The sequence below is a fragment of the Jaculus jaculus genome, chromosome 7 (genome assembly GCF_020740685.1).
Source record: "Jaculus jaculus isolate mJacJac1 chromosome 7, mJacJac1.mat.Y.cur, whole genome shotgun sequence".
Classification (NCBI taxonomy): Eukaryota; Metazoa; Chordata; class Mammalia; order Rodentia; family Dipodidae; genus Jaculus; species Jaculus jaculus.
Genome location: NC_059108.1, coordinates 40,048,295 through 40,075,569, shown reverse-complemented (window position 1 = coordinate 40,075,569; position 27,275 = coordinate 40,048,295). Strand labels below are relative to the sequence as shown.

The following is a 27,275-nucleotide window of genomic DNA, read 5'->3' as shown; positions in this document are numbered from 1 at the left end:
CTGGATGAGCATCCCAGCAAGGCGGAGCTATCTACTACACCAAGCTTTCCTCTGCCATCATAAAACTTCCCCTTGAGACTGTCAGCCAAAATTAAAAACTTCCCTCTCTTGAGCTGGGTGTGGTGGCACACACCTTTAATCCTGTTTCCAGGTCCGCCTGGGCTGTATCTAGACCCTACCTCAGGGAAAAAAAAAAAAAAAGGTAACTATAACACCATGCCACCCAGGCTAGCTTTGAACTTACTACTGGGATTATAAGGATGCATCACCATGCCCAACTGAAAATTATATTCTTTTTTAAAAAAGATACTGTTATTTATTTGAGAGAGAGACAGACACACAGATGGCATGGGCACACCATGGCCTCTAGCCATTGTAAATGAACTCCAGATGCATGCACCACCTTATGCTTCTGGCTTTACATGGGTACTGGGGAATTGAACCCGGGTCTTTAAGCCTTGCAGACAAGTGCCTTAACCACTAAGCCAATTCTCCAGCCCTACAAGTTACTTTTTTTGTTTGTTTGTTTGTTTTGGGGGTTTTTCAGGTAGGGTCTCACTCTAGCCCAGGTTGATCTGGAATTCACTATGTAGTCACTATGTAGTCTCAGGGTGGTCTTGAACTCATAGCGATCCTCCTACCTCTGCCTCCCAAGTACTGGGATTAAAGGTGTAAACAGAGGAGATAGCAAAGTTTATTTATTTAAGGGATCATAATGGTGAATTGCAAAGATACTGACTAAGGAAAACAGCATTAAAAGGGTTAACAAAGCCAGGCGTGGTAGTGCATGCCTTCTATCCCAGCACTCGGGAGGCACAACCACCCTGATACTATATGCAACTATTACACAATGTAACCCCATTACACTATGTAACCCCATTACACTATGTGACCACCATGTTGCGCTGGCCCTCATCACGTAAGAGCAGAGTGGAGCTCAGAGGCAGGCAAAGGCCAATGATACCAGGCTGCCGGTAGAGTCTGGCAGAATGGAACTTGGGGAGAAGGAAGGTATGTTCTGAGCGACACTGCAGTCCCTCAATGTGCTGCTCAGGTGGGAGCAAGCTAGGGGGCGGGGGTTACCATAAAGTCTTAGGGAAGGGCAGGAGCTTCTGTTGGGAGATCTCCCACTAGTAAGGTCTGGAAACCCAAACCTGCTTCTGGTTGAGGTCGGGGGAGTGCTACTGAACAATGTGGCCCACACAGTGCACAGCAAGCTGCCACTGCGTGTACAAGCCAGGTCTGCCTTAACCCCAGCTGCACCAGTAACGAACCAGGGGTTGCCAGACGTGATGGCATGTCTTTAACCCCAGCACTCAGGAGGCAGAGGTAGGAGGACTGCCACGAGTCTGAGGCCAGTCTGGAACTACAGAGTGAATTCCAGGTCAGCCTGGGCTAGAGTGAGATCCTACCTTGAACCACCCCCTCCCGACTCAAAAAAAAAAAAAAAGAGCCAGGGGCTGGGAGATGGTTCAGTGGTCAGAGACCCTTGCCTGCAAAACCTTACAGGCATGGGTTCGATTCCCTAGCACCCAGGTAAAGCAAAATGGAAAGTGTCACGTGCATCTGGTATTGGTTTGTGTACGTATACACACACACACACACACACACACACACACACACACACACACACACAGAGACGCTAAAAGAAGAAGAAAAAAGAAGGGGCAGGGAACTCGCTTAGAGGCACGCAGGCAATGAGCGCCAGGCCAGGGTTGAGTAAGCATGCTTCTTCAGGAAACAGAGTCCTCATTCTTCTGGTGTTTGTGATGAACACAAACCCAGTTCTAGACTCAGGTCTCTGTCCAGCAGACGCTGCGGAAGCCCTGTCTTACAGCAAGGAAGCTGCTGGAATGCCAGCCAGCAACACACTCTACCCAAGCAGTGCCGGTTTCAACCAGGGGACATGCAGGTCACTTCCCCATCCCCAGGCAACGAGTGACAACATAGCAACAATGTAGAGGTCGGGGAGAAAGGAGATAGGTACCACGTTGCTACCTCTACTTCCTGGTTATCTGCCCAGTGAAGGGTCACATGTTCTTCCTGGGTGGACAGGGAGCACCCAGATGCCTAGCATGCCACAGAAATTCTTCCCAGCTGCCTGTCTGTCTGTTAGGACTTACTGTAGGTTCTATAGGAGCCCCATAGCTACCACCACTGCGGAATGACCTCGGAGCCTGCATGTCCCAGGCAATACTTCCAACGGCCCCTCCTGCCCATTTTTTTTTTTTTTAATTTGAGAGAGACAGAGAGAAAGAGGCAGAGAGAGAGAGAATGGGTGCACCAGGGCCTCCAGCCACTGCAAACGAACTCCAGACGTGTGCGCCCCCTTGTGCGCCTGGCTAACGTGGGTCCTGGGGAATCGAGCCTCGAATCGGGGTCCTTAGGCTTCACAGGCAAGTGCTTAACCACCAAGCCATCTCTCCAGCCCACCTCCTGCCCATTCTTTTTTTTTTTTTAGAATTTACATATGTATTTATATGTATGTACATGTATATACAATGTATAAATGAAATTCTTATATAAGCATAAACGTTCTCTCAAAAGAAATAAATTATAGGGGCTAGAGAGATGGGTTAGCAGTTAAGCACTTGCCTGTGAAGCCTAATGACCCCGGTTCAAGGCTCAATTCACCAGTACCCACGTAAGCCAGATGCACAAGGTGGCACATACATCTAGATTTTGCAGTGGCTGGAGGCCCTGACGTGCCCATTCATATTCATTCTCTCTCTCTCTCTGTCTCTCTCTCTCTGCATCTTCCTGTCTGTCACTCTCAAATAAATAAATTAAAATAAGCAAAACAAAAAATTTTTTAAAGAAAGAAATTATAAGCAACACAATGAAATTAAGCTTACTCAGGCTGGAGAAATGGCTTAGTGGTTGAGGTGCTTGCCTGCAAACCTAAGGACCCAGGTTCAACTCCCCAGGACTCATGTAAGCCAGATGGACAAGGTGGCACATGCTTCTGCAGTTTGTTTGTAGTGACTGGAGGCCCCCTGGCATGCCCACTCATTCATTTTCTCTCTCTCAAATAAAGTTAAAAAAAAAAAATCTAACTTAAGCATATTGGCTTTTTATCCCCAAGATAGGGTCTCGTTCTAGCCCAGGCTGACTTGGAATTCACTATGTAGTCTCTGGGTGGCCTCAAACTCATTCCTGCCCATTCTTAAAGCAATTAGACTACATGCCTTAGGTCAAGTGACTGTCATTGGCAGAGGAAAGCTTAAAAATGTCAGAGAAAGCTGGGCGTGGTGGTACATGCCTTTAATCGCAGAACTCGGGAGGCAGAGGTTATGAGGATCGCTGTGAGTTCAAGGCCAGCCTGACACTACATAGTGAATTCCAGGTCAGCCTAAGCTAGAGTGAGACCCTAACTCAACCCCCCACCCCCCCCAAAAAAAAACAAAGTTAAAGATCATCAGTTACGGAGCAAGTTCAACATCAGCAACACCCCCTGCCCATATATATATTTTTTAAAATCTCCAAAGAGGGGGAAGGAAATATATATATATTTTTTAATTTTTATTTTATATTATTTTTATTTATTTGAGAGAGAGAGAATGAGAGTACCAGGGCCTACAGCCACTGCAAACAAACTCCAGGCATATGCGCCCACTTGTGCATCTGGCTAACGTGGGTTCTGGATCCTTTGGCTTTGCAAGCAAATGCCTTAATTGCTAAGCCATCCCTCCAGCCCGGTTTTTTTTTTTTTTTTTAAGGTAGGGTTTTGCTCTAGCCCAAGCTGACCTGGAATTCATTATGTAGTCTCAGGGTGGCCTCAAACTCATGGCAATCCTCCTCCCAAGTGCTGGGATTAAAGGTGTGTACCACCATGCCTGGCTCTTCGGAGGTTTTTTTTTTTTTTTTTTTTTTTTTTTTAAGGGTGAGGTGGGGAGGAAGGAAGTAAGACAGGGTCTCAGTATGCAGGCTTGACCTCTTAAAATCCTCTGGGCTGGAGAGATGGCTTAGCCAGTAAGGCATTTGAATGCAAAGCAAAGGACCTCGATTCTATTCCCCAGGACCCATGTAAACCACATGTACAAGGGGGCGCATGCATCTGCAGACTCTCTGACACAGACTTACTAGACATTTTTTCCTTTAAGGGGAGAGACAATACTAAAGTTATTTCGGGGGGGGGGTCGTTGCCTACCTAGTAAATAATTCCACCAATGTAAAACAAGATGTAGGGCTGGAGGGATGCCTTAGTGGTTAAGGCGTTTGCCTGCAAAGCCAAATGACCCAGGTTCGATTCCCCATGACCCTCTTTCTCTGTCAAGTAAATAAATTAAAAGTATTTAGTTTTATTTTTTCCAATTTTTTATTTATTTATTTTTAAATTTAATTTTATTTGAGAGTGACAGACAGAGAGAGAAAGAGGCAGAGGGAAAGAGAGAGAGAGAGAATGGGTGCACCAGGGCTTCCAGCCACTGCAAACGAACTCCAGACACATGCGCCCCCTTGTGCATCTGGCTAACGTGGATCCTGGGGAATCAAGTCTTGAACTGGGGTCCTTAGGCTTCATAGGCAAGCACTTAACTGCTAAGCCATCTCTCCAGCCCCCAATTTTTTTAACAACTTCCATGGTTATAAAAATTATCCCATGGTAATGCCCTCCCTCCCCCCACTTTCCCCGTTGAAACTCCATTCTCCATCGTATTCCCTGTCCCTCAAAAATATTTTTAAAAAACCAAGGTGTAACAGAATCTTCCTCATCACACTCATGTTCTATGTAGACCAAACTTTCTGTCACTTACAGAGCCTCACACACTCGCAAGTCAGCGCAACAAGCACAGGCCAGAGGCAGAGAACCGGCCAGCAGGTCTGTGAGCAAAGCTGACACCCCGGCCAGCTTCCAGGACAGGCTTGTTGCTACAGGGAGCTCTCAACAACCTCTAGCCTGATTGTTTTATTTATTTTATTTTGGATTTGGTTTTTCCAGGTAGAGTCCCCCTGTGGCCCAGGCTGGAATTCACTGTGTAATATCAGGGTGGCCTCGAAATCACAGCGATCCTCCTACTTCTGCCTCCTGAGTACCGTAATTAAAGGCGTGCGCCACCACACCGGGCCTTATTTTTTTTTAAATTATTTTTAGTTAGCCGGACATGGTGGTGCATTCCTTTAATAAGTAAATAAATAAATAAATATATATATATGATAAAAATATATAAATATATATAATTTTGCAAGGAGAGAGGGTGAGCAAAAGAGAATGACTGTGCCAGGACTTCTTGCCACTGCAAACAAATTCCAGACCTATGCACTGCTCTGTGCACCTGGCTTTACATGGGTACTAGGGAATCGAACCCCAAGCCATTCAGCTTTGCAAGCACTTGGACCACTGAGCCATCTCTCCAGCTCACCACTAGCCTTATTAATCATGAGACAACTACAGAAAACCTAAGAAGAAAATGTAAGAGATCAAACAGAATGTGATGTGGAACATGGTGGCCTTGGATCACTATTGTTTTTCCATTATACACAGCTAGGAAGTCAAGCTCCACACACTGTCTCAACATAAAAACTTCAAAACCTCTACTGGCAGAAAGAGATAAGCATTAAATTATGCGTAAAGATTCAAAATCAATTGTTCATTATAGGGCTACCCAGTCAATAATAACATACTTCAGAGTTCACTGGGGATACCTCAACTGTGTAATTAGAAAATGCCAGCAAGCAGCTGGAAGGAAATATGCCAAAATGTTAATTACCTCCAATTAGAAGATTATGAATGGTTCTTCCTTCAGATTTCCCCTACTTTCCAAAATTCTATCTATGATGAGCATATAATACTTTAATGCTGAAAAAAAATATAAAAACAAAAATAGGGCTGGAGAGATGGCTTTGCAGTTAAGGCGCTTGCCTGGGAAACCATAGGATCCAAGTTTGATTCCCCAGTACCCATGTAAACCAGATGCACAAGGGGGCACATGCATCTGGAGTTCATCTGCAGTGGCTGGAGGCCCTGGCACACCCATTTTGTCTGTCACCTCTCTCCCTCCCCCCCCCCCCCGCTAGCAAATAAATAAATAAAATAAAGTAAAAAAAAAGAAGAAGAAAATAAGGCCAGGTATGGTGACATTCACTTTTAATCCCAGCACTTGGGAGGCAGAGGTAGGAGGATCACCTTGAGTTCAAAGCCACCCCAAGAAGACAGTGTATTGCAGGTCAGCCTGAGCTAGAGTGACACCCTGCCCCGAAAAACAAACAAAAATAAGTATAATAATCTTTGCTCAGCATCACAACATATTTAAAATTATGTCCATAAGCACAAAGCCAAGCTAAAAATGTTTGTAAGATCAAGTCATTTAAGGTATTTAAAATACCAGTGATCAGGGCTGGAGAGATGGCTTAGCGGTTAAGCGCTTGCCTGTGAAGCCTAAGGACCCCGGTTCAATGCTCGGTTCCCCAGGTCCCACGTTAGCCAGATGCACAAGGGGGCGCACGCGTCTGGAGTTCGTTTGCAGAGGCTGGAAGCCCTGGCGCGCCCATTCTCCCTCTATCTGTCTTTCTCTCTGTGTCTGTCGCTCTCAAATAAATAAATTAATTAATTAATTAATTAATTAAAAAAATAAAATATCAGTGATCAGAGCTGAAGTGGGTGCACCATGAGTTCAAGGCCACCGTGAAACTACATAGGGAATTCCAGGTCAGCCTGGGCTGGAGCGAGACCCTACCTTGAAAAACAAAAAGAAAAAACAATAATAATTTATTTTTGAGAGACAGAGGAGGTGGGGAAAGACAAGAGATGGGCACGCCAGGGCTTCTAGCCACTGCAAATGAATCCCAGACACATATCACCTTGAGCATCTGGCTTACATGGGTACTGGGAAATCTTAGGCTTTGCAGGCAAGTGCCTTGACCACTAAGCTGTCTCTCTTGTACGTTTTCTGTTTTTTTGAGGTAGGCTCTCACTCTAACCCAAGGTGAACTGGAATTCACTATGTAGTCTCAGGTTGGCCTCAAACTCTTGACAATCCTACTTCTTCTTCCCTAATGCTGGGATCAAAGGTGTGCACCACCACAGCCAATGAAATTAAATTTTGAAGGAGAGTCTCACTCTTGCTCAGGATGACCTAGAACTCACTCTTGTAGCCCAAGCTGACCTGAAACTCATAGTGATCTTCCTATCTCAGTCTCTCAATTTCTAGGATTAAAGGTATGTGTCATCATGCCTGGCATGAAATTAAATTAAAATAAATATACATCGGGCTGGAGAAATGGCTTAGCGGTTAAGGCGCTTGCCTGTGTTTGATTCTCCTGGTCCCACATAAGCCAGATGCACATAGTGGTGCATGCACTGGAGTTCATTTGCAGTGGCTGGAGACCCTGGCACATGCATTCTCACTCCCTCTCTCTCCTCAACCCCTCTCTCTGTCTCAAATAAATAAAGGAAATCTTTTAACAAAAGAAAACAATAAGCCAGGCAGGGTGGCACATGTCTTTAATTCCAGCACTCAGGAGGCAGAGGCAGGAGATCACCGTGAGTTCAAGGCCACCCTGAGGCTAAATAATGAATTCTAGGTCAGCCTGGGCTAGAGTGAGACCCTGCCTCGAAGAAATAAAAATTTAAAAAACCCAAAAAGCTTTAGGACCTAGGTTCAATTCCTCAGTGCCCACGTTAACCAGATGGACATGGTAGCACATGTTTCTGGAGTTTGTTTGCAGTGGCTGGAGACTCTGGTGTGCCCATCCTCTCTCCGTCTCTCAAATACAAATTTTTTTTAAAAAGCCAGGCATGGTAGTGCACACTCCTTTAATCCTAGCACTTGGGAGGCAGAGGTAGGAGGATCTCTGAGAGTTTGAGGTCAGCCTGAGACTATATAGTGAATTCCAGGTCAGCCTGGGCTAGAGTGAGACACTACCTCAAACAAACAGAGGGATTGAGGAAGACCTCCCATGTTGGCTCTGTGCATGCACACACATAAATATAAATATATATATATATAAAAGCAAGTTAACTTACTATAAAGGAAATAGACAAACTCCATTATCAAACTTTTCATTTACTTGCTACAAGATGTTATCATTTTCAAAAAGCCAGGCATGGTAGCGCACACCTTTAATCCCAGCACTTGGGAGGCAGAGGTAGGGTCGCTGAGAGTTCGAGGCCACCCTGAGACTACACAGTTAATTCCAGGTTAGCCTGGACCAGAGTGAGACCCTACCTCAAAAAAACAAAAAAAAAAAAAAAAGATGTTATTTTGTTTTGTATTTATTTATTAAGGAGAGAGAGACTGAATGGGCGCACCAGGGTCTCCAGCCACCACAAACAAAGTCCATGTGCATATGGCTTACATGGGTTCTGGGGAATCAAACCTGGATTCTTAGGCTTTGCAGGCAAGTGATGTTATCATTTTAAAGACTATGTCACATAGCACAAGTGAAATTTAAGTATTTTGTTAGAGACAGGGTCTATGGAGCCTAAACTGGCTTTAAACTTATAATCCTCCTGCCTTAGACTCCTGGTGTGAGAGTTCTTGATGGGAGATAGCTCAGCAGTTAAAGGCACCTGCTTGAAAAGGCTGCTGGCCCAGGTTCAACTCCCCAGTACCCACATAAAGCCAGAAGCACAAAGTGATGTATGCATCTGGAATTCATTGGAGTGGCAAGAGGTCCTGGCACACCCATTCTCTCTTTCCCCTCTCTCAAATAAGTGAAAATTTTTATACAAAAAAGATCCCAATCAAAATAAATTTAAAAATACAATGTTGTGTGGGGGTGGGGAGGGAGGGAATTACCATGGGATATTTTTTTATAATCATGGAAAATGTTAATAAAAATTTAAAAATTTTAAAAAATAAAATAAAATGTTATCTTGTAGCCCAGTTGGGAACATTTATCACCTAATACTAGAGAGCTGTTTCTCTGTTAACATGGCTGACTGACCTGAACACACCGACCTCACCGCAGAATTGTGTGAAAAGCGTAAAGGAGAAGGTGTCCACCACGGAGCACTGCAGTGGAGCCACGATGCCTATGGTCAGCCTTTAATGATGCAGGCATTTACTTGATTTCTTTTTTTCAAGGTGGGGTTTTGCTCTAGCCCAGGCTGACCTGGAATTCACTTTGTAGTCTCAGGGTGGCCTCGAACTCATGGCAATCCCCCTACCTCTGTCTCCTGCATGCTGGGTTAAAAGGTGTGTGCCACCACGTACAGTTATTTGATTTTTGTTTTGTTTTCCTTTTAGCCTTTTCTTTGTTGTTGTTTTTTGTTTCTTTGTGGTAGGGTCTCACTCTAGCCTAGGCTGACCAGGAATTCACTATGTACTCTAAGGCTGGCCTAGAACTCACAGCGATCCTCCTTCCTTAGCCACACAAGTGCTGAGATTACAGACGTGTGCTACTATGCCCAGCTGCTTTTTTAAAAAATAGTTTTTTGGGGCTGGAGAGATGGCTTAGCGGTTAAGCACTTGCCTATGAAGCCTAGGGACCCTGGTTCGAGGCTCGATTCCCAGGACCCATGTAAACCAGATACACAAGGGGGTGCACGCATCTGGAGTTGCTTTGCAGTGGCTGGAGGCCCTGGCATGCCCATTCTCTCTCTGTCTATCTGCCTCTTTCTCTGTCTGTCGCTCTCAAATAAATAAATAAAAATATACAAAAAACTAATATATATATATATATATGTGTGTGTGTGTGTGTGTGTGTGTATATATATACACATATATATATATAGTATTTATTTGCAAGCAAAGATAGAGAAGAGACTGCAAACTCCAGATACATGCACAACTTTGTGCATTTGGCATTATATGAGTACTAGGGAACCAAACTCAAACTGGCAGACTTTGCAAATGCCTTCAACTGCTGAGCCATCTTTCCAGCACCACTTTATTTTCTTTTATTTATTATTATTTATTTTGAGGCAAGGTCTCACTCTAGCCCAGGCTGGCCTAGAACTCACTGTGCTGGAAATAAAGGCATGAGCCACTGTGCCTGGCTAGTGATACTTAATAATACTTTTTTAAAGTATCATTTAGGAGGTCAAGATAGGAGGATCAGGAGTTCAAAGCCTATTTGAGCTACATGACACCTTTTGTCGAGAAAACATAAAATTATATAAAATAAATATAAATAGCTTAAAGGTTTATTAATTTTTCTTTCAAATGAAAGAAACAGGCTGGAGAGGGTTTAAGTGACATCGAACATTCTCTGAGGACAGGAAAAATGTTCCCATGCCATCAGCCCTTGCAGGGCTTGTCTCAGGGTTCACAGGTCAGCTGGGAGTCTTGCAACTCTCAGGACCAGACCCACTTGGCAGTGGCATCCTGCCCATGGGACTTGCAGGACATGTTTGCAATTTGTTTTTATTTTTAGACACATCTGCAGATGCAGTTTGAAAAATACCAGTCCTCATAAAACCAGGGCAATTTTCTCCCCAAGTTTTTCTAAAGCCGTAATTGTCACTGCCTTCCTTATTCAGTCAGAGCACAACTCCGTCTTCCAGCAGACGAGTGAGCACAACCACATGCCGTGCCCACTGGCTGCCTGGCACGTCTGAGACACAGCCTGCCCATCTGGCCTCTGAGCTTCCTGAGCCTGCCTGCCTAATGTGACGTCTGCCTCAGATGACTCCATGTGAACCGTGGCATCCGGAAGAGGTCTCAAGGTGCCAGGGTGGAGCAGCATGTTCCAGCATCCAGCTTGGTACTGGACAATGGGGCCTCACTTTCCCTGGAGGCGTAAGGCAACTTCTTCTGTGCTGACCACTTCTTCAGGGGATCTGTCTTGTGGGCACATTAGCTAACTGGGTTCTGGGCATGTTCTGGGTGCTCTAGGTGTAAGTAAGCCTCGACCTCTCACACTGAGCTAGCTCAGATCTGTGCTCAAACCAACAGTCTCCACACACATCAAGAATTTCACTCAAGAGCCAGGCGTGGTGGCGCACGCCTTTAATCCCAGCACTCGGGAGGCAGAGGTAGGAGGATCGCCATGAGTTCAAGGCCACCCTGAGACTACAGAGTTAATTCCAGATCAGCCTGGACCAGAGTGAGACCCTACCTTGAAAAACCAAAAAAAAAAAAAAGAATTTCACTCAAGAGCCGGGCGTGGTGATGCACGCCTTTAATCCCAGCACCTGGGAGGCAGAGGTAGGAGGATCACCGTGAGCTCGAGGCCACCCTGAGACTACATAGTAAACCAGGTCAGTCGGGGCTAGAGTGAGACCCTACCTTGAAAAACCAAAAAAAAAAAAAAGAATTTCACTCAAGAGCCGGGCGTGGTGATGCACGCCTTTAATCCCAGCACCTGGGAGGCAGAGGTAGGAGGATCACCGTGAGCTCGAGGCCACCCTGAGACTACACAGTAAACCAGGTCAGTCGGGGCTAGAGTGAAATCCTACCTTGAAAAAAACAAATAGGAAATAAATAAATAAAATAAAATAGTTCTATTCTAGCCTGGCCTATATAACAAGACCCTGACTCAGAAAAAAAAAAATGAAAATAGGGCTGGGGAGATGGCTCCAGGTTAAAGGCACTTGTTCACAAAACCTAGCAGTTCAGGTTCGATTCCCCAGTACCCATGTAAAGCCAGATGCATAAAGTGGTTCATGCATCTGGAGTTTGCTTACAGCAGGGTAGCCCTGGTATGCCCATACGCCCTCTCTCTGCCCCCTTTTCTCTTTCAAATAAATAAATACAAATAGGCTAGTGAACTGGTGATACAGCTTAGCAGCTAAGGGGCTTGCCTGCAAAACCTAACAACCCAAGTTTGGTTTCCCAGTTCCCACATAAAAGCCAGATGCACAGTGGTACATCTGGAGTTCCTTTGTGGCAGCTGGAGGCTCAAACTCTATCTCTCTTCTATCTCTCCATGCTTACAAACAAATAAAACACAAAATAAATAAGCTTGGGAAGCTGGGTGCAGTGCTGCACGCCTTTAATCCCAACACTGGGGAAGCCGAGGTAGGAACATGTGACTAAGAGGCCAGCCTGGTGTTACAGAGGGAGTGCCAGGTCAGCCTGGGGCAGAGACCTTGGGGGGCAGCTGGAGAGGTTGCTCAGTGGATAAAGCACTTGTAATGAGAGTATGAGTACCTCAGTTCAGATACCCAGAACCCATGTAAGAGCTGGGTGCTGGAGTACTAGCCTGAAAATTCCAGCAGTGAACAAGAGACCTTCCTCAAACAAGGTGCAAGGTGAGGACTAACACCCAAAGTTGTCCTTATCTCCACAAAACACTGTGTGCGCACACGCACATAAAAATGGAGGAGCTGTATACGGTAGCATACGCCTCTCCATCTATAATCCAAGTGCTGGGGAGAAGGCAGGGGTATCAGCAGCTGGAGATCACTAGCATGGGCTGCATGGCAAGACCTAAACTAACCCCCGCCCCCATAATATGAAAATAAAATAGTGGGAGGGCATGTCTCAGGAGCTGCTGGGAAAACATCAGCTCTAAAATAAAACTTCACAAAAGTCTTGTTTTTCAGGCTGAAGATATGGTTCAGTGGATAATGCATTTGTCTGCAAAACCTAACGATCCAGGCTCAATTCCCCAGTACCAACATAAAGCACAAAGTGGAGCATGGCCTGGAGTTTGTTTGTAGTGGCTGGTGGCCCCAGTGCACCCATTCTCTCTCTCTGCTTGCAAATATTTTTTTAATTATTTATTTATGAGAGAAAGAGAGAGAATGGGCGCACCAGGACCTCCAGCCACTGCAGACAACTCCAGATGTATGTGTCTCTTTGTGCATCTGGCTTGCATGGGTCCTGAAGAATTGAACCAAACCGGGATCTTTTGGCTTTGCAGGCAAACACCTGAACCGCTAAGCCATCTCTCCAGCCCTTTTTTTTTTTTTTTTTTTTTTTTGCGAGGTAGGGTCTCACGGTAGCTCAGGCTGCCCTGGAATTCACTATGGAGTCTCAGGGTGGCTTCGAACTCCCAGTGATCCTCCTACCTCTGCCTCCCGAGTGCTGGGATTAAAGGCATGCGCCACCACACCTGGTGCAATTTTTTTTTTAAAGGGAAACAAAAAATATATATTTTAAACCTGGAGGCTAGAATGGAACTATTTTATTTTGTTTAAAGGCACTTACTTGCAAAGCCTGATGGCCCACATTTAATTTCCCAGCACCCACATAAAGCCAGATGCAAAAAGTGGCACATGCATTTGGAGTTTGTTTGCAGTGGCAGAAGGCCCTAGCGTGCCTATACTCAACCACTCTGTATGTCTGTCTCTCTTTGAAGTATATAAAATTCATCCTGGAGGCTGAGAAGATAGATGGCCTTAGTATGTCATGCAAGCACAAGGACCTGTTCAGATTCCCAACAGCCACGTAAGTGCCAGGCATGGACTGAAGACATGGCTCAGCAATTAAGGTGCTTGCCTGCAAAATCTAACAACCTGAGTTTGATTTCCCAGTATCCATGTAAAATCAAATGCATAAAGTGGCGCGTACAGCTGGAGTTTGTTTATGGAGGTTATAGGCTCTGGTATGATCATTCTCTCTCTGCTTGCAAGTAAATTAAAAAAAAATTTTTTTTAATTATTTTAAAAAGCCAGGTGTGATGGCACACACCCTTAATCCTAGCACTTGGGAGGCAGAGGTAGGAGGATCATCATGAGTTTCAGGCCACCCTGAGACTACATAGTGAATTTCAGGTCAACCTGGGCTAGAGTGAGACACTACCTCGAAAAACCAAAAAATTAAAAAAAGTAAAACATGTACATATATATACATATAAAATAAATGGATAAAAATAAAATGCCGGGCACAATGGTGCACACCTAAAATGCCAGTACCTGAGACGAAAGTAAATTCCCTAGGGCTCACTGGCAACCTTGTCTTCCTGAATTGAACTCTAGATTTAATGAGAGACTCTGTCTCAAAAATAAAATAAAGTGGGCTGGAGAGATGGCTTAGCGGTTAAGCACTTGCCTGTGAAGCCTAAGGACCCCGGTTTGAGACTCATTTCCCCAGGACCCACGTTAGTCAGATGCACAAGGGGGCACACGTGTCTGGAGTTCGTTTGCAATGGCTGGAGACCCTGGCATGCCCATTCTCTCTCTTCTCTCCCTGTCTGCCTCTTTCTCTCTCTCTCTGTCAGTATCAAATAAATAAATAAAAATTAAAAAAAAAAAAGAATTTGAAACCCCTTTAAAAAAAATAAATAAATAAAATAAAATAAAGTGGAGGGGCTAAATGGATACCTTAGCCTAAGGACCCAGGTTCAATTCCCCAGTAGGCACATAAACCAAATACACAAGGTGGTACATGAGTCTGGAGTTCATCTGCAGTGGTTGGAGACCCTGGCATGTCCATTCTCTCTATCTCTCTCTGCTTGCACATAAATAAAATACTTTTATTTTTTTTATTTTTATTCTTTTAATTTTTATTTTATTTTATTTTTTAATTTTTATTAACATTTTCCATGATTATAAAATATATCCCATGGTAATTCCCTCCCTCAATAAAATACTTTTAAATAGAGGTGGAGAATGATTGAGGAAGACACCATCAACCTCTAGCCTCTACACACATGCAGACACATGTGTTCCCACATACATGAACACACACACACATGCATGCACACAACACATACACACAAGGCAAATGAAAAATAATAAATTTACAGAAACAAAAGTAGCTCACATTTGTAATTCTGGCCTCACTTGGGAGGCTGAGGCAAAAGGATCAGAATTTCAAGGTCATTCTTGGCTGCACAAAGTTACATGAGCCCCTATCAAAAAAAAAAAAAAAAAAAAAAAAGAGGGGAGCTGGGCATGGTGGTGTGCACCTTTAATCCCAGCACTCAAGAGTCAGAGGCAGGAGGATCTCTGTGCGTTTGAGGCCACTCTGAGACTACAGAGTGCATTCCAGGTCAGCCTGAGCTACAGTGAAACCCTACCTTGAAAAAAAAAAAGCCGGGGGAGGCAGGCATGGTGGCACGTGCCTTTAATCCCAGGACTTGGGAGGCCAAGGTGGGACAATCGCCATGAGTTCGAGGCCATCCTGAGACTACATAGTGAATTCCAAGTCAGCCTGGGCTAGAGTGAGACCCTACCTTGCAGAGGGTGGGGATGGAGAGCGACTGGGAAGAGGGATCAGTAAGTAAAAGCGCTTGTTTGTCCAGGCATGAGGACCTGAGTTTGGATGCCCACATGCATGTGTCTGTATTCCCAGTGTGCCCACAGTGAGACAGGAAGTAGAGGCAGGAGAAGTAAACAAGAAGAGGTCTGCAACAAGGTAGAAGGCAAGAGCTGACACCCAAGCTTGCTCTCTGACCTCCACATGCACATGCATGCCCACACTCACACACACATACACACAAAAATTGAAAGAGGAAAAAAAAATGGCTTAGCAGTTAAAGCACTTGCCTGCAAAGCCAAAGGACCCAGATTCGATTCCCCAGGACCCAAGTAAGCCAAATGCAGAGTGGTGTATGTGTCTGGAGTTCGTTTGCAGTGGCTGAAGGCCCTGGCACAGCCATTCTGTGTCTTTCTCAGAAACAAATAAATACAATATAGTAAATAACACACAACAAAACAACAAAAGTACATTTGAGGCTGGAGAGAGATGGCTTAGCAGTTTAGGCTCTGACACCCAAGGTTTCTCTCTGACCTCCACATGCACATGCATGCCTGCACTCATACACACAAAAATTGAGAGAGAAAAACAACCACCAAAAAAAGCCAACTGAGGGCTAGAGAGATGGCTTAGCAGTTAAGGCACTTGCCGGCAGAGCCAAACGACACAGGTTCAATTCTCCAGTACCCACGTAAAGCTGGATGCATAAGATGATGCATGCATCTGTTGTTTGCAGTGACTAGAGGTCCTGGTGCACCAATACTCTGTCTCTATCTCCCTTTCTCTCTCAAATAAATAATTTTTTCTTAAAGAGTGGTGGGCCAGTCATGGTGGCACACACCTTTAGTCCTAACACTTGAAAGCAGAGGTAGGAATTTCACTTTGAGTTTGATGCCACCCTGAAACTGGTTTAGCCTAAGAATCTATGTTCAACTCCTCAGAACCCAAGTAAATCAGATGCATGGTGTTGGCACATGGGTCTGGATTTTCTTTGCAATGGCTAGAGGCTACTCTCTCTCTCTCTCTCTCTCTAATAAATAAATAAAATATTTTTTAAAACACTATTGCTCAACTTTCTGTACCAATTATTTTTTTGCTGGTTGGCTATCATGTTTCCGCATTATATAACTTAGAAGTATCAACACAATTCATACAGACACATTGTTTCCTTCCCTTCTGCTTCAGGGACTTCCTAGACTCCCTAAGAAGTGGCAGGTTGGGGCTAGAGAAATGGCTTAGCAGCTGAGGCTCTTGCCGGCAAAGCCAAAAGACCCAGGTTCAATCCTCCAGTACCCATGTAAAGCCAGATGCACAAGGTGACACATGCGTCCGGAGTTTTTTTGCAGTGAATAGAGGCCCTGGAGTGCCCATACTCTCTCTCTGATTCTGTCTCTATGTCCCTCTCTCTTTCAAATAAATAAAAAATATTTTTTTAAGTGGTAAGTGGAACACAGAATATTAAATGTTTACCTAGGCAAACCCCTGTCAAAGTTGGGTCTGATCTTCCTGTTCCTGAACATTAGTCATTCGGCCAGTACCTTTCCTCACATAAGAGGTGCTTTAGGCCATAAATGGGCTTCCCAGGGGGGAACCTTTGAAGCTGTGTCTATCTCAGATTGTTGGGACACCAATCATTGTGCCTGCAGAGTCCTACTTGGCTTCTCTTGATGTGTACATGTGGAGAAAATAAAACTTCTGGGGCTGGAGAGATGGCTTAGCAGTTAAGCGCTTGCCTGTGAAGCCTAAGGACCCCGGTTCGAGGCTCGGTTCCCCAGGTCCCACGTTAGCCAGATGCACAAGGGGGCGCACGCGTCTGGAGTTCGTTTGCAGAGGCTGGAAGCCCTGGCGCGCCCATTCTCTCTCTCTCCCTCTACCTGTCTTTCTATGTCTGTCGCTCTCAAATAAATAAATAAATAATTTTTAAAAAATAAATAAATAAAAAATAAAACTTCTGTTCAGTAACTTTTTCAATAAAATCTCATCTTTGAGCTAGGCATAGTGGTGCGCTCCTGTAATCCCAGCACAGAGGCAGAGCCAAGAGGGCCCAAGTTTGAGGCCAGCTTGGTTACCCAGGCTTAAAACAAAACAGCCTGGAGCTGGGCGTAGTGGCGCACGCCTTTAATCTCAGCACTTGGGAGGCAGAGGTAGGAGGAACGCTGTATGTTCGAGGCCAGCCTGAGACTGCATAGTGAGTTCCAGGTCACCCTGGGCTAGAGTGAGACCGTACCTCAGAAAAACAAAAATCCTGCATAAGAATGGAGGCAGGATAGAGGACAACTAAAGAGTCTCTCCCTGTTGTAGCTAGAACTAAGCTTGCCTGACGGGCTCACTCCTTAATCTCAGTTTTCTGAAGCCTTAACTTTTTGGCACTAACCCGATTTTTTACTCAAGCATGATGTGTCCTTTCCCGGTGCTTCATGAACTTTCTAGGCATAGTCAACACTTTTAATGGATGCTCCAGAGGTTTAAGAAAGCGAAGTTGAACGTTTCTGACTCCAAAACGTCTCAGCCTAGTTCGGAGCATCGTTCGTTGGCCTTCGCCTCCAAGCTTCCCTTCCTGGTGGACCACCTGAGCGCTCAAAAACTTCTCGCCTTCTGCAAACACTGTTTCTTCCAAGAATTTAAAAAAAAAAAAAAAAAGATCTTGTGCTCACAGATGTGCCGCTGTCAGCGCACAAGGCCCTCAGAATTGGCAGGAGCAAGTCTGCGTGGGAAATCACGTCTCCGACGGCCAGGGGACGGAGCGGTCACGGCGGGCAGGGAGTCCGCGGCCGGCAGCGAAGGCCTCGCGCCAGCCGGGGTGCACACGCGCGCGCGCACACACCCGGGACGCCGGGTCCGCCTCCAGCTCCCCGGGCAGCGGGAACCACGGACCGCCGTGGAGGACGCCGCGCCCCCTGGCGGCGGGGCGCGGTCCTTCCCTCCGGGACGCCCGCAGCAGCCTCCGGCCGGCCGGCCTCGCTCCATTTGCAGACTCTCTCTCTCCCCGGGTCAACGTCCCTCCGAGCGGCGGCTCGTCGGCTTCGGACGCCGGGAGCGGCAGCTCGCGCCGGTCCCTGTCCCCGCCCCCTGCTCCCGCTCTGACACCGCCAACCATCGGCGCCACCACCGCCACCGCCACCACCCCGCCGCCTTGCACACGCCGCGCCATCCCCGCCACGGCCCCGGCCGAGGGCCAGCGCCGAGCCGCAGCGGGCTCCGTCACCAACCTCGCCGCGGGTCCCCCCCCCACCCCGCCCCGGCCGCTCCATCGCGGCGCCCAAGCACGGGGGTGAGCGGCCGGTGCGCGGCGCGAGTGGGGCGGGCGGCGCGGACCGTTCCACTGCGCGTCCCCCCTCCTGCCGCCCCAAGCGCCCGCGCGTGCTCCCCGGAACGCCATGGAGCCGCGACGTTCCGAGCGGGCACAAAGGGGCGCGCGGCACAATGGGCGGCGGCGAGCCCGTGGGCGCAGCGGCCGCGGCGATCGGGGTAGCTTCCCCCCCCCCCCGCACACACACACTTCCTCCCCCCCAACCTCCTCCCGGGGTGTCCCCTCCCCAGCTCCCGCCCCCGCCTCGGCGTGGATGTTGCAGCCACTCCAGTCCCCGTGTGCACCCCCATCCCACCCTCCGGAGCCTCGGCGGCTCCGCCGGCCCGATCCGCCCCTGCGCTTACCTGGGACGCGAGTTCTGTACTTGGCGGAGCGGGTCCGCGCCGAGTTTGGGCGCCACGTGCGGGGTGGGGGTGGGGGGAGGGCGCGGGGCCGGGAGTGGGGACCGCGCGCCGAGGGCCTGGCCGGGGACGGCCCGCACGCTCGCCGGGGGCTCCGTGTATTTTTTTTCCCCCTCTCTCTCCCTCTTTGTGTGTGAGTGTGTGTGTGTCCGTGCGCTGCGCTCTCGCGTGACGTGACGGGACTCCGTGTGTCATTTCCGCACAAGGACACAGGAGCCCCCGCTGCAGTGGAACCACAACCCCTCCGCCCCCACCCTGCGCCCGCCCCTCCCCCTCAGCGGGGCACACGCGGGACCGCCGGCGGCGGTGGCTCCGGGGCGTGAACGGCCGCGGCGGGGGAGCGGGGCGCGCGCTCCGGGCACCCCGGGCGGGCCGGACGCGCTCGGCCTCCGCCGCTCCGCTCCGCGCTCCACGTGGGCCCGGACGGGGAGCGGCGGCCGCGCACCCACGGAACCCGGGGATCGGCCGCGCGGGCGCCCGAGCCGCATGCTCTCTTCCCGCGTCACGACTGCAAAGCGGGCAGCCCAGCCCCGGGAGGCGTTGAGCCCCCCAAATGCCTCTTTTAATACTTTTTTTTCTTCTTCCAACCCTGCGGGACAGCAACAACTCGCCGGGGCTTCTCCCCTCGCGCCCGCCACCCCCGGTCTTGGGGCATTTTGTTGGGGAGCCTGGACCTCCCACACACACACACAGAGCAGCCCGGGGACTTCCCGCGCCGCGCCGGGCACAAAGACATGGATCGGGGCGCGCCGGGTCCCGCGGGGAGAGCATGGAGTCCGCAGGGACGCTAGGGAGCAACCCCGGGCGCTGGGAAAAGTAGCTCTGGCCACTCCCCCCGGGGCAGGGTGGCCGCCCTCTGGGAAGCCTAGGAGCTAGAAAATCGGCTTTTCTGCTCGGAACCCGAAGTTTGGAGGTTGGAGGCTGAGCAGCGAGAGCTTCGCAAGCGCGCGCTCACAAACACCCCGCCCCCCACGCCGGCCACGAACCCACGGGACGTGGACGCGCAGCGCCTGAAACGGGGAAAGTCAAGTCCTAAACTGATCATCTACTTAGGAACGAAGATTGCACGTTGATAAATGTGAAAGCTACCCCTCGGGGAGTCTTCCAGTTCTCTGTGGGGTGGGGGGCGTGGGTGAGAGAGAACCCCAATTCAGCATTTACACTGCGTTATTATTTTAGGCAAACAATGAGGAACTAAGTTTTTTTTTTAATTCTTCAATTTATGGATGCAAAAAAAAAAAGTATATAAAGAAAAATGCAAATGAGCCCATCTGCTGCTCTCAGCTGACTGGCTGCGAGAGGGGACCATGTGGCCCGGCCTGCGCGGTCAGTGCGGAGGTCGAATAGGTTTTTAAAAGGAGGCATATGCTGGCTCCTGGCTCCCCAGTCGCAGCGAGGGTTTGAGTTAACGTGTGGTTTTTGATTACTGTCTCCTCCTACAGACCACTCCAATCGGGAATTTAATCTTCACGCAAGTTCCCATCGGGCTTGAAATCAAAAGGCGTAAAGTTCAGTTATTGAAGACCTTGAGGAACTCTGTGGAAAGTTCTGGAGCCCGGTTTTGATGGCTGGCTTAGAGAAGTCAGTGCTAATTGCTATGCAAAATTAACCTACAGCTCTGGAGCTCGGAGCCCCGCTTGCAGGGGGTGGCTTTCATAAAAGAATCTTTACGTGCTCTCAGTGTCATTCAAAACAGGATGATGAAAAGAATGGAGCCGAGATAGCAGCCCTTCAAATTCAAAAGACTTGGGTTGTCCTGTCTACATTTAAAACAGGGCGGAGGGAGGAAGGGAGGAGGACCGCTTGTGGGAGAATGGTTAATTTATGCATTCCCAGACGCCAAAGTGGAGGTACTAGGATTTCTGCGAGGAACTTGACTTTTGCACTTGCACGTTAAATAACAAATACGATACAGTACATCACTTAGCAGATGCAGCAGTTTTATTCTCACCTTCAATTTAATGTGACAGATAATTGAGACTTTTTAAAAGTAGAAGTTGCATTTCATTCATTTGGTTTTCTAAGATTTCCCAATAGATGAGTGGGAACACTTGAGAGGGGCATTTAAGTCCATTTTGCATTTAAACCACTTTGCTGTAGTGCCATAAGTATGTAAAATGACCATGCTAAGATTTTTAAAATGCACTGAATGAATAGTGTATTGTGGAGGAATACATCTTTAATCTCTAGCTAGTCACTCAGTGACAACACATTGAAAGTGATTTAAGCACTAAAACAATAGAAATTAACTAGTAAACCAGGCGTGGAGGCGCACGCCTTTAATCCCAGCACTTGGGAGGCAGAGGTAGGGGACTCGCCATGAGTTCAAGACCACCCTGAGACTACATAGTTAATTCTAGGTTGGCCTGAGCTATCGTGAAACCCTAGCTCAAAAAAAAAAAAAAAAAAAAAAAAAAATTAACTAGTAAAACAGAACACTTCTGTGTACATATTACAAAAAACTAAAGATTTTATCAAATACAATAATTTTATTACTAAACAGCATCCAAGGCAAGCAACTTTAATTGCATAGCAGACTTCAAAACACGTGTGGATATTGACACTGACCTTGAATAGTCTAAAGTATATGGCTTACAGTAAATTGTAAAGCTGTTTGTTTCAAATAAATTAAACAAAGATGGAATTCGCTGGGCATGGCGGCGCACGCCTTTAATTCCCGAACTCTGGAAGCAGAGGTAGGAGGATCACCTTAAGTTTGAGGCCACCCTGAGACTACACAGGAAATTACAAGGGCTAGAGTTGGCTTAGTACTTAAGGAGCTTGCCTTAAAGCCAAAGGACCTAGGTTTGATTCTACAGGACCCATGTAAACCAGGTGCACAAAGGTGAGAATTCCAGGTCAGCCTGAGGTAGAGCTAGACCCTACCTCAATAATAATTCATTGTCATCTAAGGAAGAAAATTAGCTACCTTCAATGATTTTCATTTTTGGTTTTTCTTTGTTTTTTCCAGGAAAGATCTCGCTCTAGCCCAGGCTAACTTGGAACTCACCATATAGACTCAGGGTGGCCTTGAACTCATGGAGATCATCCTATCTCTGCCTCCCAGATGCTGGGATTAAAGGTGTGTGCCACCTTGCCTGGCAGGATCTTGATGTTTATATCAGGGTTTTGGTGATGTGGCTTTTTCTATTAAAGAAGAAGGAAAAAGAGGGCAGTTGAAAATAAATATATTGAAACAGTTACTTCAACAATAAATACTGGGGCCAAGTTTGGTGGCACACCACCTTTAATCCCAGCACTCTGGAGGCTGAGGTAGGAGGATCCCTGTGAGTTGAGGCCACCCTGAGACTACATAGTGAATTCCAGGTCATCCTGGATTAGAGTGAAACCCTACCTCAAAATTAATAAGTATTGGGGTTGGAGAGATGGCATTAAAGGCACTTGCTTGCAAAGCCTGACAGCCTGGATTTGATTCTCTAGTACCAGTGTAAAGCCAGATACACAAAGTAGCACAAGCGTCAGAAGTTTGTTTACAGTGGAAGGACGCCCACGCCCATACTCTCCCCGCCTGTAAACAAGTAATATTTAGTGGTTAAACCGCTTGCCTAGGAAGCCTAGAAACTTCTGTTGAAGTCCTCCAGTTCCCACACATAGCCAGACGCAACAGTGACGTGTATGACCACAAGAGAGTGCACACATCTGGAGTTAACAGCAGCTGAAAGGCCCTGGGGCGCCCATTCTCTGTCTCTGCCTCTTTCTGCCTCTCCCCCCGCCCCCCAAAAAAATTAATAGCAGGATGTGGTGGCAAACACCTTTAATCCCAGAGATAAGAGGTTCGCTGAGAGTTTGAGGACACCTGAGACTACATAGTGAATTCCAGGTCAACCTGGACTACAATGAAATCTTACCTTGAAAAACCAAAATAAATAAATAAATAGAGCGGGGCACAGTAATGCATGCCTTTAATCCTAGCACTCAGGAGGCAGAGGCAGGAGGATTGCTGAGAGTTCAAGGTCACCCTGAGAGTACATAGGTCAGCCTGGGCTACAATGAGACCTTACCTTGAAAAACCAAAATAATAATAAATATATAATAATATATAATAAATAATAAATAAATAAATATTGGGCAGAAGAGATGGCTTAGTGGTTAAGGCACTTGCCTGTGAGGTCTAAGAACCCAGTTTTAATTCCCCAGAACCCAGGTAAGCCAGATGCACAATGTGGCACATGCACACGTCTGGAGTTCCTTTGCAGTGGCTGGAGGCTCTGGCATGCCCATTCTATCTGCCTCTTCTACGCTCTCAAATAAATAAAATATTTAAAAACAAGCTAAGCATGGTGGCACATGTCCTTAATCCCAGCACTTGGGATGCAGAGGTAGGAGGATCACCATAAATTCAAGGCCACCCTGAGACTACATAGTGAATTCCAGGTCAACCTGGACCAGAGTGAAACCCTATCTTGAAAAACTAAATATATACATATATATGTATATGTAAAAAACAGATTTAAAAAAGCATGCCAACGGAAAAAATATAATAGTTCTGGATGTGCTTTGGATAAACTGACAGAAGAGAGATAAAAAGCAAAATACAGAAGCCAATTTTGTAGCTCATTTCCGTAATCCAGCACTTGGGAGGACCTCACCATGCATGCCAGGGTGTCAGCCTGGGCTAGAGGGAGACTCTGCATCAAAAAAAAAAAGGGAGAGGGGAGCTGAGGAGTTGGTTCAGCTGTCAAGACATTTGCTTGCAAAGCCTGCTGGCCTATGTTCTATTTCTCAGTACCCATTGAAAGCGAGGTGCAAAAAGTAGTACAAGCATCTGGAGTTCATTTGATGTAAATAAAAAATAATTCTTTTCGAGGTAGGGTCTCACTGTAGCCCAGGCTGACCTAGAATTCACTATGTCTCAGGGTGGCCTCAAACTCAGAACTCATGGCAATCTTCCCACCTCTGCCTCCACAGTGCTGGGATTAAAGGCGTGTGCCACCACGCCCAGCTAAATAAATGTTTTTATAAAAGAAAATAGTAAGGCTGGAGGGTTGGCTTAACCGTTAAGGTGTTTGCCTACAAAGCCAAAGGACCATTCCCCAGGACCCACGTTAGCCAGATGCGCAAGAGGGTGCAGGCGTCTGGAGGTCGTTTTCAGTGGCTAGAGGCCCTGGTGTGCCCATTCTCTCTCTTCCAATAATAAATAAAAATAAAATATTAAAAAATATTTTTGTTTATTTATTTGAGAGCGACAGACACAGAGAGAAAAGAGAAAAGCAGAAACAGAGAGCATGGGCGCGCCAGGGTCCCCAGCCACTGCAAACAAACTCCAGACGTGCGCCCCCTTGTGCATCTGGCTAACGTGGGTCCTCTGGAATCAAGCCACAAACCGGGGTCCTTAGGCTTCACAGGCAAACGCTTAACCGCTAAGCCATCTCTCCAGCCCATAAAATATTTTTTTAAAGAATCCAGACAAGGGCTGGCAAGATGGCTCAGTGGTTAAAGGCATTAGCTTGCAAAGCCTAATGACCCAGGTTCGATTCCCTGGTACCCACATAAACTAAATGGACAAAATGGGCAAAGCATGCGCCTAGAGTTCCTTTGCAATGACAGGAGGCACTAGAGCACCCATTCGCCCTTTCTTTCTCTTTCTCCTTGCAAATACAAATATTACAAAAAGGGCCAGCATGGTGGCACATGCGTTTAATGGCTGTTAGTTTGAGGCCCGCCCACAAGACTAATTCCAGGTCAGTCTGTGCTAGAGTGAGACCTTACCTCAAGAAAAAAAAAAATCAAGCCTGGCTTGGTGGCTCATGCCTTCAATCCCAGCCCTAGGGAGGTAAAGGTAGGAGGATCACCATGAGTTCAAAGGCATGCTGCAAATCAGCCTAGCCTAGAGTGAGACCCTACCTGAAAAAACAAAAACAACAACAACAAAAAAATCAAACAAGTTGCCAGGCATGGTGGCGCATGCCTTTAATCCCAGCACTCGGGAGGCAGAGGTAGGAGGATTGCTGAGAGTTTGAGGCCACCCTGAGACTACATAGTGAATTCCAGGTCAGCCTGAGCTAGAGTGAGACCCTACCTTAGAAAACCAAAAACAAAACAAAAGCCAAAAAATCAAACAACAACAACAAAAAAGGCCCAGCATGTAATCCCAGCACTCAAATCAAAGACAGAGGCAGAAAGATCATGATTTTGAGGCCTGGGCTATGTAGAATTCTAGGCTATAAGATCCCATCTCAAAAAGACAAAAAAACCAGGCGTGGTGGCGCACGCCTTTAATCCCAGCACTCGGGAGGCAGAGGTAGGAGGATCGCTGTGAGTTTAAGGCCACTCTGAGACTACATAGTGAGTTCTTGGTCAGCCTGAGCTAGAGTGAGACCCTACCTTGAAAAAAACAAAAAAAGAAAAAGAAAAGACAAAAAATACCATCATGGAAATACAAATTAAAACTACTTTGAGGGCTGGAGAGATGGCTTAGCGGTTAAGCGCTTGCCTGTGAAGCCTAAGGACCCCGGTTAGAGGTTCGGTTCCCCAGGTCCCACGTTAGCCACATGCACAAGGGGGCGCACGCATCTGGAGTTCGTTTGCAGAGGCTGGAGGCCCTGGCACGCCCATTCCCTCTCTCTCCCTCTGTCTTTCTCTCTGTGTCTGTCGCTCTCAAATAAATAAATAAATAAAAATTTAAAAAAAAAAAAACTACTTTGAGATTCCATCTTATTCCTGTCAGGATGGCTATCATCAAGAAAACAAATTACAATAAATGTTGGTGAGGATGAAGAAAAAGGGGAACCAGGGATGGAAAGATCGCTTAGCGGTTAAGCGCTTGCCTGTGAAGCCTAAGGACCCCGGTTCGAGGCTTGGTTCCCCAGGTCCCACGTTAGCCAGATGCACAAGGGAGCGCACACGTCTGGAGTTCGTTTGCAGAGGCTGGAAGCCCTGGCGCGCCCATTCTCTCTCTCTCCCTCTGTCTTTCTCTCTGTGTCTGTCGCTCTCAAATTAAAAAAAAAAAAAAAAAAGAAAAGAAAAGAAAGAAAAAAAGAAAAAGGGGAACCCTTCTACACTGTTGGTGGGAATATAGTCCAGTATAGCTATAGTGGAGGTTCCTGAGACAGCTAAAAATAGATTTACCCCAGCTATAGCACTCCTAGGCATATAGCCTAAGGACTCATCTGACTACCTTACACAACCATGTTTATTGCCACTGTATTCACAATAGCTGGGAAATGGAACCAGCCTAGATGTCCCTCAACTGATGAATGGATAACAAAGACGTGGTACATTTACGCAATGGAGTTCTATTCAGCGGTAAAGAAAAATGAAATGATGAAATTTGCAGGGAAATGGATGGATCTGGAAAGGATTATACTAAGTGAGGTAGCCCAGACCCGGAAAGCCAAACGTTGCATGTTCTCTCTCATATGTGGATCCTAGTTACAAAAGTTCAGACTGTGAGGTGGAGAAAAAATTGGAAACAGAGGCCAATAAGCAAGAAAAGGGCTATAAGGGAGGAAGGAGAGGGGTGGATTAAGGGGATAGTACTGTCTATGTTAGTAGATGGACAGGTTACTGCGGGTGGAATGGCCTAAACCAGGCAGGGGAAAAGGAGTGTGGGAGGAGGGGTAATCAAAATCAAGGATATTAGCTGGGCGTGGTGTCACTCGCCTTTAATCCCAGCAAACAGGAGGCAGAGGTGGGGATGATCACCACAAATTTGAGGCCACCCTGAGACTACATAGTGAATTCCAGGTCAGCCTGGACTAGAGCAAGACCCTACCTCCAAAACCAAAACAAACAAACAAAAATCAAGATATTGTGAATAAGCCACATGATATCCTACTTTTTTGGAAATGGCACACTCAGAAGCCATAGACTATTACTAGAAAAATTTCAGTGTCAGGGATGGGATATCTTCCAGTAAATTGTTGGCCAGGGAGGTCCTTGATGTCCCCAAAATATTACAGGCTATTGCCAAGGCTCTTGGCTTCCCACCAGGAATAGATGATAAGACCCTATTGCTGAAGACTCCACATGCCTGGGCTGCAAGGTCACTGAGAAATCAATGAGCAGAAAACTTCTGTAATGGGGAAATTGGGGTTCTGGGTGCTTTCTGGAACCCCAAAGTCTGAGTTCATATCTGCAAACTAACCAAAGAATTTTCAATTCCAGATTCAAAAGAATGATTTTTAAAATATCACATTTAAAAGAAATTTTTTTTTCATTTTTTATTTATCTATTTCAGAGCAACAGACACAGAGAGAAAGACGGAGATTGAGAGATAGAGAGAACGGGCGCGCCAGGGCCTCCAGCCACTGCAAACGAACTCCAGACGCGTGCGCCTCATTGTGCATCTGGCTAACGTGGGTCCTGGGGATTCGAGCCTCGAACTGGGGTCCTTAGGCTTCACAGGCAAGTGCTTAACCACTAAGCCATCTCTCCAGCCCAAATACCACATTTTTATTTAGATTTTACAAAGGAGTGTGGAAAGGGGAAGGTTGGAGGTAAAGGGAGATAAAGTGGGGAGAAGTATACCAAAGCCCATTTGGGCCACATGTAGCTCAGGAATCCATGTGACCA

General features: G+C 46.8%; 1 protein-coding gene across 1 annotated transcript in view; it reads right to left on the bottom strand.

The window, feature by feature from the left end:
• The window catches only part of Bend3 (BEN domain containing 3), a 46,053-nt gene extending 27,303 nt beyond the window's left edge, over positions 1 to 18,750 (bottom strand). Inside the window, exon 1 of the mRNA XM_004660608.3 lies at positions 18,684 to 18,750. The gene's annotated coding sequence lies outside the window, so the exon portion shown is untranslated. The remainder of the gene's footprint in view (positions 1 to 18,683) is intronic.
• Positions 18,751 to 27,275: the final 8,525 nt, after the last annotated feature.